The 6,000-nt window shown below is 39.4% G+C and overlaps 1 protein-coding gene across 1 annotated transcript in view; it reads left to right on the top strand.

The window, feature by feature from the left end:
- Nucleotides 1-6,000, top strand: part of LOC117493894 (receptor-type tyrosine-protein phosphatase gamma-like) — a 537,521-nt gene that overhangs the window by 465,542 nt on the left and 65,979 nt on the right.

Genomic DNA, 6,000 nt, shown 5'->3' with positions numbered 1-6,000 from the left:
GAAGCAAGGTCATTAATTTGTCTCTTCTACAATTTTACAAACATATCAAAACACATTCCCTATGTATATTAAATGGTGAAATCCAATATATGTCAAACATGAATAAAACAACAACTTATGCATTCAAAAACACATGACCAACTATTACATATCCATTATGACACTGTTATATATAACATCATAGGAACTCACCAGCAAGGAGCAGAATACCTCAAGATGAAATATGTGTGCACAGTATTATGAGCCCAATGCCTTAAATGTTCTTTGAATTAGCTATTAAAATACACTAACTTCTCCTCTCACTGCACACACACACACACACACACACACACACACACACACACACACACACACACACACACACACACACACACACACACACACACACACACACACACACACACACACACACACAATCAGGACAAATAAATGTCAGTCTTTCTCTGATGTGCTTTCTTGGCCTGGTTTCGTGAGAGAAAGCTCTGTTCAGACTTTTCTGCAGCCATGTTTGTACTGCCATATATTCCACAGAGATACAGCAGAACAAAGCATCCTTTCAGCTCTTCCTCACACGGCTCGGATTCCATGTCCACCGCTGTGAGCCTCATCACTGCTGTGTTCAGGCCGGTGAGGAGTTCCATGTGTGAAGTTACTTTCAGTGTATTTCTACTTCCAGCTATGATAGTCACACAGCAGCCTTAGCTTTAGCATGCATACAGTCATGAGTGAACTGTGCATCATGAATATCTGTATGCTTCATAGTGTAGTCTCTGCAACAGCCACTACGTTTGTTAGAGACATTTTCATTGAGTTATTATTGTCTGAATGTTAGGCTTAACAATAATATAAAGTAGATTCAACTCTTAATTAATCAGGTATTTTTGTGAGTCACACTATGGTTTAAAATGTATTAATTTAAGGCTCACTTATTTGTTATGAAATGTGCGTCAGTATCACGTGCATGGCTATATGCCTATATATGGTAAGTTGATAGGACACAGCTGAGGGTGATGAGACGGGGAAGCGGAAAAGTCTTTGGACCGTGAGACTGATAACTTTTATTTGACTATGAAGTGAAGAAATGTGTCCTCCTGTTTCTATGCCGTCTCGACCAATGAATAAAGCTCATCTGATTCAACTACGATCTCCGCTTAGTTTGGAAACAAAGAGAGGCGCGTCAAAACCCACAACCCCGTGGCTATTAAATGTAGACCAGAATTAAAACGCCACCACAAGATTATGTATATATGTCTTAGTTTTTTTTTAATATTTGTGTTATATTTGTGCCTTATCCAGACCATAAAACAGCAACTCACTGATTCGAAGCCTTTAATACATCCATAAATAGTATGGCCAAATCTGACCTTTAGACGCACAGTATGTACTATCTTGTTGACCAACCCTAGCTTTACTCATTTTGACCGGCTATGCAGAGATACCTCTTCACAACAATCACTGCACCAAACCTGAGTTTAACATTTGTTCTTTTAATCAAGACACTCCCTCTTTCTGTTTCCTCTTCACCACAGGGACTGCCAAGACAAAGATAACCACTCCATTTGGCTGATTACTACTTACATTTGATTTGATCTCAGCATCATTTTTTGGACTCATTTTGCACAGAACAGTGTTGATTTTGTCCATTATTTCTCATGGATTAGTCTCTTCAAGAAGTAATCGCTTAATGGCCACTTCAGTCTAAACAGGAGGAGAGAGCACCTTGCACATTGAACCTTAAAAATATATTTTTTCTGACGGTAAATTGCTACTGCTATTAACTACTTGCTTTTTGACCCTTTGTCCTCTTTTGCTGCATTTTCCTTTCCCTTTCTCCCTTCCTCTCCATGTACTCCCTCTCGTGCCCCCTTCCTTCCTTTCTTTCCTCTACATCCCCTCCCTGCTGATGCATTGCCAGATGAAAACACACACCACCCACTGCCCGTCCTTCAGCCATATGTTATTTAACTCAAACAGATTTACTTGATTAATGGACTATGTTTTAACATTATCACTGCGATGCGCTGCAAATGTGATCATATTTTAATCATCTACTGTAGGACACATCCACGTATACCAATATCACTGTCCTCATTAGATTCTGATTAAACAGGGTGTGTATGTGTGTGTGTGTGTGTGTGTGTGTGTGTGTGTGTGTGTGTGTGTGTGTGTGTGTGTGTGTGTGTGTGTGTGTGTGTGTGTGTGTGTGTCTGTGTGTGTGTCTGTGATTTCACAAATAGCTAGGATTTTACATCATCAACAATATGACTGGGAGGGCCTTGCTAACCCAAACGGTTTGGACACATATCAAATCAACACTGATTGCATCATTGAAAATATGTGTTGTTTTTTGTTAACAAAAAAAAATACACGGAGCTCGGGATAAATAAAACTTATTAGGAGAAACTATGTCTGCAGAGGTTTTAATAAGTTATTCAGTTGGCTTGGGACATAAGCTTTTGATCACACACACAGATGCTAAACACACACAAAACAAGCAACATCCTCCATCAACTCCATTAGGAATGGTGTCATCAGGAGCCAGAATGAGCCATGAGAGCGGCTGCAGCAGAGGTTTCATTCCCTTACATTGTGGTCTGCCGCTCGGCCAGCAGAATACTAATGCTGAGCTGGGGGGCGGGGGGGGGGGGGGGGGGGGGGGGGGGGGCACGGCTTCCAGCCTGTGCAAAAAGGCTTTGGGCCAGCGGCTCTGTGTGAAAATGGGAACGGCTGCAAAAAGGGATGAGAGTGCCCCCTGGCTGTGGGAGCAGCCTGGACCCTGCCACGACCGGGGTAGGGGAGGGGGTTTATCCTCCTATCATTAACTCAAGAGAATACCCCTCTCCATTAAATCTACTCCAACTCACCACAATCCCTGCCCTTTCTCACACAGCCCAACCTCCCCCCTTCCCACATCTTTTCCTTTCTTCCTGTCAGCCCTTTGATTTTGCTCTTATTCCTCATATTATCCCTTGACGGCTCTATCTAGGTCACAACAGGGACTTTCATGCCTTTAGGACCCCCAAATCCCACCCGTCCCCCGTGTCAGAATGAGACACCCCCTGTAATGAAACACTGAACATCAGGACAGGAGTCAACACTGTAGAGGCAGAGTGGGTTGAAAGAGGGTCTGTAGAAAAGGAAAGACCCATCTCTGACATCACCTCGAAGGAAACAGAGTGGGTCTCAAGTGTTGAAGGGTAGTTTGGATGTTTTAAAGTGGGGTATTATCCATACTGAGTGTAATATCTGCAGTAGGTTACAGTTTGGAGAAGCAAACAGGACTACCAGCACAAACGCAGAGCAATATACTGTGGTCATGGTGGCAGCAAAACTTATTTTAGCCACCTTTTAATGATTATCACAGTTCAGTGTCGCTATATTAGGATTTCTTTGTTGCTTTACTTTGCCTTGCTATTCTACACTATATCACTTGTGATGTTTTACTTTTGATGGGCCTTTCTTTCAGATGGCTAACATCAGGTTTGCTGCTCCATAGTGGTACATTGTTTGTAACACAACCAACCTCTGTCCCTTTGAACGTTAAGGTGTTCATATAAAGTTTTCACACACAATTAACACTCAGTTTGTATAGTTGACTACAAAAGTTCAAATGAATGCAGTCCCCTTCAGTATAAAGGTGTTATGTTTTCATGTAGTTTGTGCTGGATAATTCATGAAAAATGGTGTACAAATTCAAACTAGAATCACTATATAACTTCCCCATCCCAACAATATGATTGTATAAGCACCTGAAAAAAGCATTTATGCAGGGCTGTTGTATTATATCCTGCATTCATTGAAGCTATTAGCTGACACACAAAACAAATGAGTGAACTGACTATTGGTCACATTTCCCTGTTAGATTGAGCTATTTAGGCTCATGGGTATACGTTAGTATTAGTTTTGTAGGTTTTTTAATATAAAACAAAGTATCAGAGAAATAGATAGTGTGTCACGGCAATAGTTATTACAAATTCAAATACAATCCATCTGATAGTCGACATTTCAGCTTGAACCAAAGTGAAAGGATATCTATGGCAAAATGTTGTCAGAGAGAAGCATCGTGTGCATGCAAGGATTATTACATTCATAACTTTTCCTCATTCTAAACATATTGCATTGCTTATATTCTATAGCATACTACTGTAGAGATCTTATTGTACCAAATATTAGGGATTTTTATCGGATTTATTTGTATTTCTTTACATAAGAATATTTTGTAATTGCCCATTGTGTTATGTGATATTTGGGTAAAGGAGACAGTGATTCCATGAGGGCGTAGTGTTGGTTTCTCAGCTGCAGTTGATGCCACAGAGATGTGTTCATGGTCGCTCTTTACTCACCCTGTGATGTTCATGGTGATTATCTGAACATCTCTTTCACATTACAACACACAGTAATTAGATCCATTGCTCATAAAATATCTCAATAAATGGAACATTATCTTTAGGGATGTTTACTAATTCAATTGACATAATGAATGTATAGGCTTGCTATCGAAACGTTTGTTGAAAGTTCAACAGAATGCTACATTCGCAGCATGGCTACCAAATGGTTTATCTTCTTACTCAGGGCCGGCCCTTGGCATAGGCAGTATAGGTGAATGCTAAGGGCGCATCCATCCATGGGGGGGCGCCAAAAACTGGGAGGTAACTAAACAATTTCCCAATTTGGGATCAATTAAGTACATCTTATTAAGTTGAAGTGCCCTGGGGGGCGGGGGGGATTTTCTGAACTGACACTTGACCTGCCGTGACTCGGGGAAAAAAGACGCTAACTACCTGACGATAATTAGCCATCACCATGTCGACACTAACAAAGATATCTGGTGCCCAGGGAAGAAAAAAAAGAAAATAGGAGGAGGAATAACGGGAGGAAGACTAAGGTACAGTAACGTTAATGTGATGATTAATCAATAGTCAATTGAATTGTAGTTACCGTTGATGGAACAGTGTTAACTTACTAGCTTACTTTTAGACGATAGCAAGGTCGTTTGTTTGCTAATCAATAGTTCTATTTAGAGTTAACGTCAATTACTCCAACCTTAAATTCCATACCTTAGCCTTTATCTTTATTACACTGCACTTAACTGCTTCTTTGCCATCTGGTTAGATGCTAAAGCTGAATCTACAGGTGCATCTAAAAAATGTACTATATCATAGAACTATTCTTCTGTAATTTAAGTAAAAAAAAGAAACATTCATATATTCTAGATACATTATGCATAAAGTGAAATATGTTAAGCATTTTTTGTTTTAATTGTGATGATTACAGTTTACAGATCATGCAAATCACTAATCCTGTATCTCAAAATAGTATAATAGATAAGACCAATCAAAACAGGATTTATAATACAGATATTCCGACCTTCTGAAAAGTTTGTTCATTTATGTACTCAGTACTCGGTCGGGGCTCCTTTTGCACAGATAAATGCATACATTTTACACGGTATGGAGGCAATATGATATTGTGAGCTGCACCTGTAATCTGATTTCTATAATATGTCTTAGGTCTAGCAAATAATAATGCATCTCTTGATGGTCACATATACTTCTCTTCTCTCTTCAGATGCACTTTTGAAATATGTTGGGCCATCTGCAGACATCCTCTCCGCACAGCACTGCAGCAGCATTAATTATACTGTATATTAGGCTATTTATACTGTAGTTTATTTAGAATATATATATATTATAATTTGTTATGTCTGCTCTAATTTGTCACCTTATTTGTATTGTATTTATAATTCATTTTATGTTACTTGTTTTTTATTTAGGTTTTAACTTTGTATTTTTGTTCGCCAGCTAAAATCTTGCCTAGGGCAGCAAATTGGTCATGGCCGGCCCATCTTACTCAGTTGTTGCTCAAACTCTCATTATATTGAGTAATGAAAAAGGTTTAGACGGGTAAATAATGTCATGGTGAAGCTGACATACTAAGTAATTGTCATCCCTTGACTGTCTGAACTGATATTACCTCTTAAAACCATAAAACAGAAAGGCA

The sequence above is a fragment of the Trematomus bernacchii genome, unplaced genomic scaffold, assembly GCF_902827165.1.
Source record: "Trematomus bernacchii unplaced genomic scaffold, fTreBer1.1, whole genome shotgun sequence".
Lineage (NCBI taxonomy): Eukaryota > Metazoa > Chordata > Actinopteri > Perciformes > Nototheniidae > Trematomus > Trematomus bernacchii.
The sequence above is the reverse complement of the archived record's forward strand: the minus strand, read 5'-3'. Positions and strand labels throughout refer to the sequence as shown.